The sequence below is a fragment of the Lissotriton vulgaris genome, chromosome 7 (genome assembly GCF_964263255.1).
Source record: "Lissotriton vulgaris chromosome 7, aLisVul1.2, whole genome shotgun sequence".
Lineage (NCBI taxonomy): Eukaryota > Metazoa > Chordata > Amphibia > Caudata > Salamandridae > Lissotriton > Lissotriton vulgaris.
Window position 1 is genome coordinate 915,907,717 of NC_141695.1, and position 13,034 is coordinate 915,920,750.

Here is a 13,034-nt window from a genome sequence, read left to right on the forward strand (position 1 = left end):
TTTAGCCTATGCAGTCCAAATACGGCATGGCTACTTCCACTAGTTCCGAGAATCCACAACGATTTCTTGGAAAAACCCGCCTTCAGCAGTCAGGGACTTCCCCTTGCTTGAATATTGATTTATCCAAGAACTCAAGGAGTTTTCAAAGACCTGAGTCTTTGATGATGTTATTATGTCCAACCTTACGTCAAACTCAGCACCTTCAAGGTATAAATATGCCCACATTTGCCCAGGCAAACACACGGTGGTTTGGAGCAGTTCGACTATCTACTTGCCCGATACCCTGCTACGGCAAGTGCTGAAGGAAGCCGACCCTCCAGCTGACGCACTGAGAGAGACGCTGTCTTTTCTCTTGCCGAGAAATCCAGCTCCTGTGTTTCCAGGCTACCCTTGCGGGTTGCTGGGAAATCGAGTCCTGAGAGAGAGATACAAGACCTCCTTCATTCTAAACCAAGGTACAGAGTTGATTAGACCCTTAGAGAATTCTTGGAATAGATTCTTGGCAAAGAATCTAAACTTAAGCTACACCTCACTTACTTCTTCCCTCGTAGTAGACCTAGGTTAGGTACACCGGGGTAGGTGTATTTTAGAAGCACCAGTTGAGTACTTTTAGTCTTTATTTAATAATGTATGTTTCCTATGTTATTTTATATGGCTTAGAAACCATACCATGCTTTTACAGTATTATTTTATAATACTCTTCGTACTATACGCATTGTACTTTGCAACCATTATTACGATTGTAGCCGTTCATTTCCTCTGCCTAAGAAAGAAGACTGCTCAATAAATACTTTTTATTGAAAATGCCCGTCTCTCTATTTCTCTGCACCTCTGGTGAAACAAAGCATGCACAATTGACTGAGTGAAATAGTTGTCTATTGTTTCCGCGACTCTAGAGATACGTTCCTTATCCTGGGGAAACAAAGTTGTCATGTTTAAGCGGTTGCCAGAAATGAATCCCTTCTGTGAGTTCGAGAAAGTTTCCAGTGACCTCTGAGCTAGCTGGCACTCACAATTAAGTCTAATATATTCGATAGAGACCTAGTCGACCTCAGTCCTACGTCTAAACTATAGTATATATTATTCCAATGCGCAGAGCCTATTGGGAATATAGGAACTACACTACATGGCGCCCAATGTTTGGTAAGGCGATAATGTAACGCTAGATACTAGAGTAACTCAGTCGTGCTTTTCACACAGACCCCTTTTTCCCATAAAATACTCCAATAGACGTCTGGAGTGGGTGAAAGGATAATATCCGCCAAAATTGAGTAGGACGAAAACTCCTATGTATTAGTTTTTGGTTTGTTCAACGTTGAAGGATACAGTGTTCCAAAATATTGTGCACATAATCTTTGTTTCCTTGAAACTTGCCCTGCAAACTTTCGTTCAACAAAATGACGGATAGTGACAATGAAAGGGAGAGAGCTGCAGCAGCAGCTCGGGTAGTTTTGGACACAAATCTCCAATAAAATGACCCGGATGCTATAATCATCCCGGTAATTATAAGGAAAACAATCACTAAATATTTTTTTAGAAAATGGAGTATCATCGAGAGGTGGTAAAGTAATCTTTGTATTAGAGGCACATGAATGTCATCAGACAGAGGCATTCTATTCATGGATTATGTTTCCTACAGCAAATCCAGTAACACATTAGTTCCACTACTACAAAGTAGAGGAACCTCCAGCAGAATACGTTCCTTTTGAGGACATTGAAATTCCACTAACTTACCTAGAGCATCAGCTCTGGTTTAAAGGCGCCTCACAACATCAAAATCACATTACCAGGCTCGGTCCACCAGGTAGACCAGGAGGAACATGGCCGGTACTAGCCAGCTATACACCACATCCTGACATAAAAAACATGACAGGTCCAGAACTGTTAGCACAGCTAAAACAGTTAATTAAAATACATAGACAATTGGTTCAGTATGTCATGCGGACCTTAGCAGTCCAACCTACTGTAAGGATTCCACAGCATACCCCTCACCAGGGGAACACAAACAAAATCTCACCACAGACTATACAATCAGTCATTGGTAAATTACCCGCAAAAAGGGAAAAAATCTGTATTGGTTAGCCCAAAAAATTACTCAGAAAACACAGAATTCTTACAATCTGTCTACCAATGGGGATTGAACCACACGTGGAGGATTGTGCAACTTGGGGTACAATCTTTGCTTCAATCTACACTAAAACACATGGTGTTCCGTCTAAGGTGGTAATACCAGACGTTCTAAGACAAATTCAAAATGAATACGGTCCAGAACTTGCCTTAAATCTTGGTATGAAATTACTAAAAGATTTCAAACAGGTCTCGGCTATACTATTAGCCAACATTAAAGGTGAAGCAGCATCCGTGGCAATCCACCAAAACCTAAAAGAAACAGATATGACAGAGCAATCATATGAACTTGCAAGAATTATTGAAAAATCATATGAAGAACTAGGTAGAGATAGTTTGGGTGGGAAACCAGTAAAACCCCAACTAACTGAAAATCCTGAAAAAGCTTTTATTAAAAATAATCTCACCACTCCTAAAAAGAAGTGAGAGAACACTAAACAGACACTTCATACAGAGAAGCGTTCTCAGTCCAGAGGAAGGTCTCCTCAACAGGAGCCCTGTGAAAAGAGGTGTAACCTCAGAAATAGGGATAATTTGAGAAAACCTGATAGATATCAAGATATTGATACAAGTTCCTCTCGTACCTTTCAGACTTTCTCGCAGAAATCCGAAAGAAGAGGACGATCAGAACAAAAGGAAAAACGCGTGAAGTCCAAAGACGAACAGCAGGTTCCAAAAAATAGGAAAACCGAATGCACCAAGAAGGTAGCAAGTGTAAAGTTCAGACATGATGAGGATCTTGAGGACACAACTCAAGAAAGGGGAGTGGGCCCAGACAATGCTAGACAGCGCAGCAGAAGTCACCATAGCTCGCAAGACCCTGAAGGATCATCTGGAGACAGTGGACTTGAATTAATGCATTCAAGTTGAAACTGCCGACACCAGGGTTAGTGTACCCCATAAGTTATATGAAGTAACACTCCAGATGGAGGGGGACATAACTAGAAAAATAGAAACACTCTTTTGAGAGAAGCTATCTAAGGGTTATGACATTCTTCTAGCTGAACAAGACTGACCACCTGAATTTGTCAGGGAGTGCCCACATGATGAAGAGATAATTATGCCAGCCTTCTCAAATCACATTCCAATTCCTAAAAATATACACATGTGCCAGAAAATGGGCAGTAGCCCAGGCTCCAGCATTATATAAAAATCATGCAGGATGGGATGAGTACTCTCCTCACCATAAAATCCAGTTAAAAGCTCAACCTAGTATGCAAAGGCAATATTCTGTTAAACAGGAAGCTAAAAAACAGGTCAGGGAGATTCTAAATCAACTTGAATACCAAGGGGTGATTGAAACATGCACCTCATCTATGAACAATCCTTTGTTTCCTGTCTCCAAGCCAGACAATACATATCGTCTAGTTTTGGACTACAGACACTAAAACTCTTGTTGCAAAACTTTTGCAGTACAAAATGCATGCTGTGCAGCACTGATGAATAACATAGTGCGTAAACAATATAAAACCACATTAGATATTTCAAATGGGGTTTTCTGTCAAAGCATTGCACCAGAAAGCAGGTACCTGACTGCTTTCTCAATTATGTGGATACTGCGACAATTTTGCCGTCTCCCCCAGGGATTCAAGAATAGTCCAGGGTTATTTTCAGCAAGAGTAACAGAGTTACTACAAACGTATTATGATGAGGCATTATCTTATGGCGATTACATCTATCTTACAGACGATGATTTGGACGTGCACTTGAAAAGAGTGAACACCATAATAATGGGGTTCGCTTCTGAAGGGTACAAATTACATTTTAAGAAATCACGAATTGCCCACCTCAACGTCCTATTTTTAGGCTATGAGTTATCAAGTGAAGGCAAAAGCCTGCCAGCCAACTTTCTAGAGAAATGTGCGCTGCTCCAACCTCCAAAAACGCTGAAAAACTTAGAGTCAATTCTAGGTTTCCTGAATTTTGGAAGAATTTATGTTCTAAACTACGCAGAAAGGGTTAAACCTCTCTACGAACTAATCAAACCTGATTTCAAACAAACCAATTGGACTCAAAATCACACAGAAACTTTGCGTTCAGTGCAAACAGACATGTTAGCAAAAACACAATTACAGACTAAGCATGGGCGGAAAATCCGTTTCGCTCGCGGATTTTGCGGATTTTCGGTAAATTCGCAATCCGCGAGATTCGCGAATCTCCCGCAAAATCCGCAAATCCGCGAGCAGCGGATTTTATGGCTTGCTCGCACTGTTCGCGTGAGTTCGCGGCTTCCCAGTACAACTTCGCGCCCCGCGAATAAGCGCAAAATTGCAGAAATACGATCTTAGCAAAACTGAAACTACTTACCAGGTTCAAAAGTTCAGGCTCATCATTAGTAGCCATTTCCTGTAGTGCTTCCTGAGGGGCCCCTCCAGAGTTCAGTTGCCAGTTGCAACTATTATGTGACCCTGCTCTGAACCTCAGAATAGTTACACATATGCCACAAAGGTCCTGAATTACAGCTAAGGGAGACAAGCAGGAGCCAGGCTGGAAGTTCAAATCCATTAATCAGCCCCTAATTCATTATTGTCAGTTGGGGCAGGGCAGGTGTTGTAACTAATTTTGCAACAATGAAAGCACTTAGCAAGTGCAAAAGATCACTAATCAGGAAGCACTAAGGAAGCAGGTGCCAGCTAAAAAAATATTCTGTGACACATTAATCAGCCCCAAATTAATTCAGGTCACTTGAGGCAGGGAAGGTGTGCTTGCTTTGCCACAATAATGTACACTGACTGGACAACCAGAGGGTGCTGTGATGAAACAGAGGGTGGCATGGGTGGGCCAGAGGGTGGCATGAGTAGTCAGAGAGTGGCAGTGGTGACAGAGAGTGGCAGTGATGAAGAAGAGTGTCCCAAACAGGCTGGACACGTAGAAACAACAAGTTCGCGAAACTTGCGACCCGACAGGTAAGTTCGCGTGTTGCGAAATTGTACAAAACCCTCGCGAACTGGCAGAAACCCGCGCGAACACAAAAAAAAAAAAATCCGCAAATTCTCGAGAATTCACGGATTTTGCGGATTGTGAGTTCGCAAATCCGCAAAATTCGCGAACGCGAGATTCGCAAAATTCGCCCATGCTTATTACAGACACGCGACAACGTGCACAACCTCGTGATCCGAATCATCCCAGGGAGATGCGGATTCACATACTTGACCTTTAATGAAGGTGAAAAGGTACCAATAGCATTTAAATCACACTTGTACACACAAGCTGAAATGAAATTCACTTCTACAGAAAAAATTCTGACAGCGGTTCAAACTGCAGTAGCAAAAGAGAGAGTTCTCGCGCAGGGAAAACCCATAATGATCGTTCCACCTATACCTGCCCTAGAGGCAGTGACAAAAGCGAGCATTCCAAATGCTAAAGCTTTACATCCGAGATAGATACAATGGGTTAATTCTCTTGCTGCAACAGACGTTGAATACGTTTTTTGACCCCTATTTGAAAACACAAGAATTTCTACAATACGAACACGAATGTTCTCTGCCGACCGAGATTCTGCCTCTAGAACATTACAGCTGTATAATCCATACAGACATGTCAGCACAGCCCGCAATTGGGGGTAAACACGCCTATAGTGCTGCGTGCGTAATTGTTAAAGGTCTCTGGCACGAAGGTAAATTCAGACCTATGGTCACTAAAACTCAATCACTCGGAGACTGTACAGCTCAGCGAGCTGAACTTCAGGCTTTCAAGATGGGGCTTGAAAATACCGATAGCGAATTCCCCACCCTCATAGTGTTCGATTCGTATTACTGCGTCCAGTCTTACAATGAATATCTGCAGAACTGGGTTCAAAACGGTTTCAAAGACGCAAAATGTGGCACAATTAAGCACAAAACGCTTTGGGAACAAGTAGTACTAATACAAAAAGAACTACAAAAGACTCACGTGATTCATACACTGAGTCATCAGCGTGATGGCGTTCACGTTGCAGGGAATTCATTGGCTGATGAGGCCGCAAAGGCAGCTGTACAAACGGCTTCCGTTGCTACAATCACTCGTTCACAAAGAGTAATAGACGGTGAAACATTGCTAGCAGTAAAAGCCTCAATGAAAGGTAGCTATGCAGCATTACCTCTGAACTATCCACTCACGTATACATACATATTTGATGCAAACTCCGTTCCTTTTGCTCGAATCCCTGGAGTGGGGGACAGAGTAATTCCAAACAGGAACCGGAGAGGTGCTTTGGTTCACGAAGCACATATGGGAGAGGGTCTGACACTTCAAGGGATCTTAAAATCTCTAATAGAATTAGAAAAGATGTACTGGTGGCCAGGAATAAGCGTCCAAGTTTACAAATTTGGAATTCATTGCGATGTCTGTTACAGAGATCATAGCTTTGAAAACCACCAGATACCTGACTACAGTGTAGCCAGCCCAGTTCAGACACCATTGTTAGACAGCATTAGACTATCTACATGCAGACGTCACCATGGACGGATGCGGTCCCAGAACTATTAGGACAAGATTCATTTGGATGTGGCCCCAGCGCTCGGCTGATGCTCGAACTGTTATAAAAGATTTGCGAGTCTTAATTGGCACATACCCAATCGGCACGCTACATTCTGACCACGGTCCTGCGTTTAGCTCTCGGGCTTACAAGGAGGCCATGGCCAGATTGGGCGTTGCATTGCGGTACTCAAGTCCATTCCATCCTGAGGGAAATGCGGTAGCGGAAAGAAAAAAACGTGACATAAAGCAATCTATAACAGCTAGGGTATTAGGTTCGGGTGATGGGTGGGTCAAACATCTAATAAGTTTCCAACATAGTCTTAACAATCTGCCATGAAATTCTCTAGGTGGAACCACTCCATATGAATTACTGTTTGGTACTAGAATGATTATCGAAGACCTAGATTATCAAACTTCAGTGGTAGAACAAAAACCCTTTGATATCAAAGATCGTTTGGCTGTTTTACAGGACTTAAATGAAACAATAAGAAGTCTGAGTAACACAACGCAAAAGCCAACAACCACTGAAGAAAAACCACCTGTCCCAGCAAGACCTGTCTGGATTCCAAAGATTGGGGATCTAGTAAGGGAAAAGATTGCGGTAAAGAAGGAATTTGGGCCTTCTTACAGAAAAGCAGTACAAAAGAAGAAGCAGCTCCAACGAGTCTAAACAATCCGGGCGCAATTCCAACAATTGACAGAACTGCCTCTGGCTATTTCATCAACTTTGATACATTTTCTGAGGATCCCAGTGAACCTGAAACAACGCCAGCAAATAAGAATTTCAGAGAAAAATTGACAGAACTCTTTCATCAACTTGAAAATACATATCTGGTTTCACCATGGATTGAATTTTGGATTGTGTTAGGTGTACTTTTCCTCCTGCTTTGGCTCAATCTTGTTTTATGTTTGGGAAAAATGATAGATGGAAAATACAGTACAATGGACACAGCAAGTAAGAACATCAACTAGCTCCTGAAACCTCACAAATCATCTCAATCAATCAATCAATCAATCAATCAATCAATCAATCAATCAATCAATCAACCAGGGAATTTGTAAAGTGCACTGCTTACCCACTAGGGTCTCAAGGCGCAGGGGGGGGGGGGGAGCTGCAGCTAGTGTTCGAAGAGCCAGGTCTTGAGCAGTCTTTTGAATGCCGGAAGGTCTGCGGTCTGTAGTAGGGGGAGGGGGAGGGCGTTCCAGGACTTGGCGGCGCAGTGGGAGAAGGATCTGCCCCCGGCAGTGGTTTTGTGGATGCGCGGGACGGGGGCTAGGGACAGGTCGGGGGCGCGGAGTTTCCTGTTGGGTACGTTGAAGGAGAGTCTGTCGTTGAGGTAGGCTGGGCCGGTGTTGTGGAGTGCCTTGTGTGCGAGGATTTTGAGTTTGAATGTGATTCTTTTGTTGACAGGGAGCCAGTGCAGTTCTCTAAGGTGCGGGGTGATGTGGTCCCGGCGTGGGACATTGAGGATCAGGTGTGCGGAGGCGTTCTGGATTCTTTGGAGTTTGTTGATGAGTTTGGACGAGGCTCCGGCGTAGAGGGCGTTTCCGTAGTCGAGTCAGCTGCTGACGAGGGCGTAGGTGACGGTTTTCTGAGTGTCCATCGGGATCCATCTGTAGATCTTGCGGAGCATGCGGAGGTTGTGGAAGCAGGAGGAGGAGACTGTGTTGACTTGGTTGGTCATGCTGAGCTTGGAGTCGAGGATGACCCCTAGGTTGCGCGCGTGGTTGGTTGGTGCTGGGGGGTTTCAAGTGATGCTGGCCACCAGCAGTCGTCCCACGCTGAGGGATTGGGCCCAAGGATGAGGACCTCCGTCTTTTCCGTGTTCAGTTTGAGTCGGCATGCCTCCATCCACTCGGCGACAGCCTTCATGCCCTGGTGTAGGTTGGATTTGGCGGTGAGGGGGTCTTTAGTGAGGGAGAGGATCAGTTGGCTGTCGTTGGCGTAGGAGATTATGTTGAGGTTGTGCAGTCTGGTGATGCGGGTGAGGGGGGCCATGTAGACGTTGAACAGAGTCGGGCTGAGTGAGGATCCCTGGGGGACGCCGCAGATGTAGAGGTGGTTCCGGAGTGGAACGGGGGAGGCAGACTCTCTAGGTTCTGTCGGTGAGGAGGGAGGTGGTCCAGTCCAAGGCCTTGTCTCGGATCCCTGCATCGTAGAGGCGTGTGTGCAGTGTGTGGTGGCAGATGGTGTTGAAGGCGGCAGAGAGGTCCAGGAGGATGAGGGCCGCTGTCTCGCCATTGTCAAGTAGTATTCTGATGTCATCTGTGGCGGCGATGAGGGCGGTCTCGGTGCTGTGGTTGCTGCGGAAGCCTGACTGGGAGGGGTCCAGGATGCTGTTGCCTTCTAGGGCACGAAGCAGTCCCAAAAATAAAGGGCAGGGGCACAGGCACACAGGGTAAAAAAAGGAAGGGTGGGGGCACAGGCACACGGGGTACAAGAAAGAAGGGAAGGGGCACAGGCACACACAGGGTAAAAAGATAAGAGAGGGAAGGGGCGCAGGCAGACGGCATAGGGGAGACCGTCAGGCGCGGGGGCAGCAGGCATGAGTCAGCAGGCAGGAGGCGGCAACAGGAAGGCAGAGGCACTGGTGGTGCTGCAGCGGAGGGGGAGCGACCTGCCAGAAGGTCAGAGGTTGTTCATCGTGAACGAAGAGACCTGTCATCAGTGAACATCACAGCCGTTCCTATACCTGGTGGTATAGCATGGGACACAACTGATTATGACATTTATGGCCCAATGGAACTGTTGAAGATTCCACACAAGTTTAAGGTTTCTTTGAGTGATTTTGACTCATCCAGCACATTTTCTGATTATTGGGACTTTGAAACTGTTAATAATATGATGGCAGATTTAGAAATGTCAGCTAAATTTACAAAACATGAATACTTAGAAGGTTCATCTGATTATGAACAATGTATTGTTTTAATCATTATGGTCACCATTATTGCATAAATCTGCAAACCCTAGAAATGTTTTTACTTATAACCAATGGGAACATTTTCCAACGCCACCAAAGGTTAGCTTAAAAATATTTTATGAAAAGTTTCCATACTTCTCAGGTTTTAATGTCACAAATCCAGAAATGTTTTTATTTCAAAAATGTGAATAAGACAGGAATAAAAAACATGTTGACCAACACTAAACAAATTTATTCTGCAAACTTTTATGCTCAGCTGTCTACATTAGGTGTTGACTTTTGGAAAGACAACATTGAGACAAAAACTGTCTGGGGCACAAAAGACTGGCAGGTACAAGGTTTAGAAGCCTTATTCAGAGCTTGCATTATCCCAGAACAAATAATGTTATTAAAGTATGCAATTCAACAAACATCTTGTCTTGGCTTGGCTAAGATAAAATATTTAAATAAACTGTCCATACCTAAGCCCACGCCTAACAGTAATAACACTGCAGATGATGAGGTAGACGTAAAACAGATTTTACAACACAACAGAACTAATCCTGAATGGAGAAAATTGTTAATCTGGCCCACAGACACGAATAACTGTCAAGATAGATTCCTGAACAAAACACAATGGTTCACAGTGATTAAGCCAGATCCAATATATTCACAGAGACAACATCCAGGGATAGTAACAACATACAGTGTAGGAAAACTATGCCTTGAGTGGCTACAGAAATCCACACTTCCAGAAATTAAACAACACTTATCTTTACTTAAAGAAGGCGTTGATTTACGAGACTTCTTACTTAGACCTCGTAAACCACGTCAAAAACGTTTTATATATGCTTACAATGAAGCATGGAAAGTCACGCAAATGCAAACTGTAGAAAGAATAAGAGAAATTGATCGTATTAATTTGGAGAAAGCTCTCTCTGTAGTGGACAATGGGTTAACAACTCTGTCCTCCAGAATTTATTCTTTGGACAGCATTGTATCATCTGCCATTGACAGAATAGAGCAGGACTTGCTAATGTTACAACATGGCCAGTCTCAATTACTTTCTATAATGCTGCTAGCCTGGACGTTACAAAATCTACTTTCAGGCTACGTGCCATGGCGTCTAATCAACACCATGTCATTGTTTGCTGTATTTAACCTTACAGATAAACAAATCTCTTTGGCACAAAGAGGAGCAGACTATACGGTGCTGAGCATTGAAAAACTGGAGAGATTACCATTAACTGTTTCTGACAAACCAGTCGTAGAATGGATAATACATGGCACCATCACGATACCAGTGACGATTTTCCAGTTTCAGTATTGCTTAAGACACATACCAGCGGGCCTGTATGAAAGGTTGGGTAAAGAATACATCAAGTCTACCTGGAATTTACCATACACACACACACATGTTGGAGTGGTGGAAAGGAGGTATTTCTTAGTGGTAAAAATTGTAAGAACTCACTAGGCGGTACACTTTTGTGTCAAGGTATTAATTTACACGGAGACTTCAAAGGTTCTTCAAATAACCTCTCTTGCCACCTGCACGGTTCACCTGCAGCGGTCATAGAACCAATTTTAAGGCAGCTCTCCAATGGCAGCTACGTTATGCTCAATGATCACAGCTGTTGTGGCATGTTGCCAGGAAAAGCGTATCTAGTTAGTGTGTCAGCCAGGGTCACTTGTTGTATGCAAGTATTGTTTCCAAAAAGCAAGACAGACAGGGAGTCGGCATTATGGCCTTCACTGGATATCTCTTCTATACAAATTGATACTTTAAGCAGAATGAGAGCCATTCTTTTGCAAAAAACTGTGCCACTGACCTCGTCTAGAGAAACGTATGATCTGCAAGTTGCAAGGACTTCTGCAGAGATACATGCATTATTATCAACAACCTGCCCCTACCTTTCGCAGAAATGTTAGGCCAAATCTTAAACATGTCTGATACAGCGGTATTGCACATGTATTTAAGACAATTTTTTCGGGGCTGTTAGCACCATTTGAAGCAGTCCTCTGCATTTTTCCAAATTTCGTGCACTCTGTGCTCGGCGGCCTGCCTCCCATTTTGGCAGGAATTCTAGTTTTATTCCTTCTTCTCCGATATGGCAAGTCCAGTCACCAACGATACCCAGACTACCATGGAACAAGCCCTCCTAGCCATGCGGTTTCGTGAAAGGATGACACAGATTCTTGGCTTGGCTCGTTTAAGAGATCTGAATACCACTTGGTTCCTTTCATTCAGACCAATCTGGCAAGATTGCATCTTACCTGTTCTACGATGCCTGCTTTGCGGAGAAGAATGCGTGTTGGATATCTGTCTTACACTTCCATCAGTACTGCCATCGGATGTTGACGCCTTACTAGGTCTGGTAAGGACTCATGCATTGTGTTGCCCCCAACGGCTACCAATCCTGATGACGGCATTCATTGAGGTCTCACCAGCAAGTCTAACTGATGGTGAGATACGAGGAACAACAGGCACACAGGTACCATCTGATATGAACATTGCTAACGCGGCAACTGGCGCTGACGGGGATGTTTCTCATCTGTGCACATTTGATCTACTTGATGAAGTAGTTCCACTTTCGCCTACTATGGTAGGTGGTTTCTTTGCCAGCCTAGATGATTTGATGTTTTCTCTTGACACCGAGAATAACTTTTGGATCTTGAACACAGCGTTCCATGAACTCTGAAATCCGACCTTCGCTTTTTCAAAACAAACATTCTAAATTGGGAACTCTATTTTTCTACGATTCAATTTGAACTTTTTCAAAATTGGAACTATTTATGGCACAGAGTAATCTGCTTAAAGTAGATTTATTCTTAGAGAACAGGAACTCATTTGAATACTTCCTAGAGACAACATTTGGCCTTGTCCTCAAAACCTAAACAGTTTCATATATTCTGCTATGGAATGGTCTCAACCTTTTTTTCTGTACTTAAGAGCCATTTCATAAATGTAATTTCATGATTCATTCAGTTTGCATTACCAATATCATACTTTATGCTTAAGAATTACATCAATTCCTTTAAATGCGTACTATAGACATACTGATTTTTCATGTACAGCCATTTCGAATGCATTTTCATGTATTTTGGTTGGGATTGTAAACACATGCTTTAGATATGTTTAGATGCTTATAATTTAGTAAAGTTGAACATATTAAAGTGGAGTGGGTGTTGTATATGAATCTAGGACCCTAGTGTAATTTTCCCGATTCATGCCCATATATAGGATCAAATTACCCTGGGGCATATGTAGGTATGCTTTTGCGAATCGCAAACACCGTAATTCGCAGAATTACTGGTGTTTGAGAATGCAAAAGTGTGTGTTGCTATGTAGGTAACAAATGTTCAATGCAAAATTGCTAATCGCTAAATTTGCGATTAGCAATTTTGCGATAAATGGTTTCTGCGAATTAATTTGCGAATCCGCAATCTGCGTATCAGTAATTGTGAAAATCGCAAATACCGTCACGCATAATGTGAATTCGCAATTTCCAATGTAGGAAAAAATTGCAAATTGCGAATTTCCGAAAATCG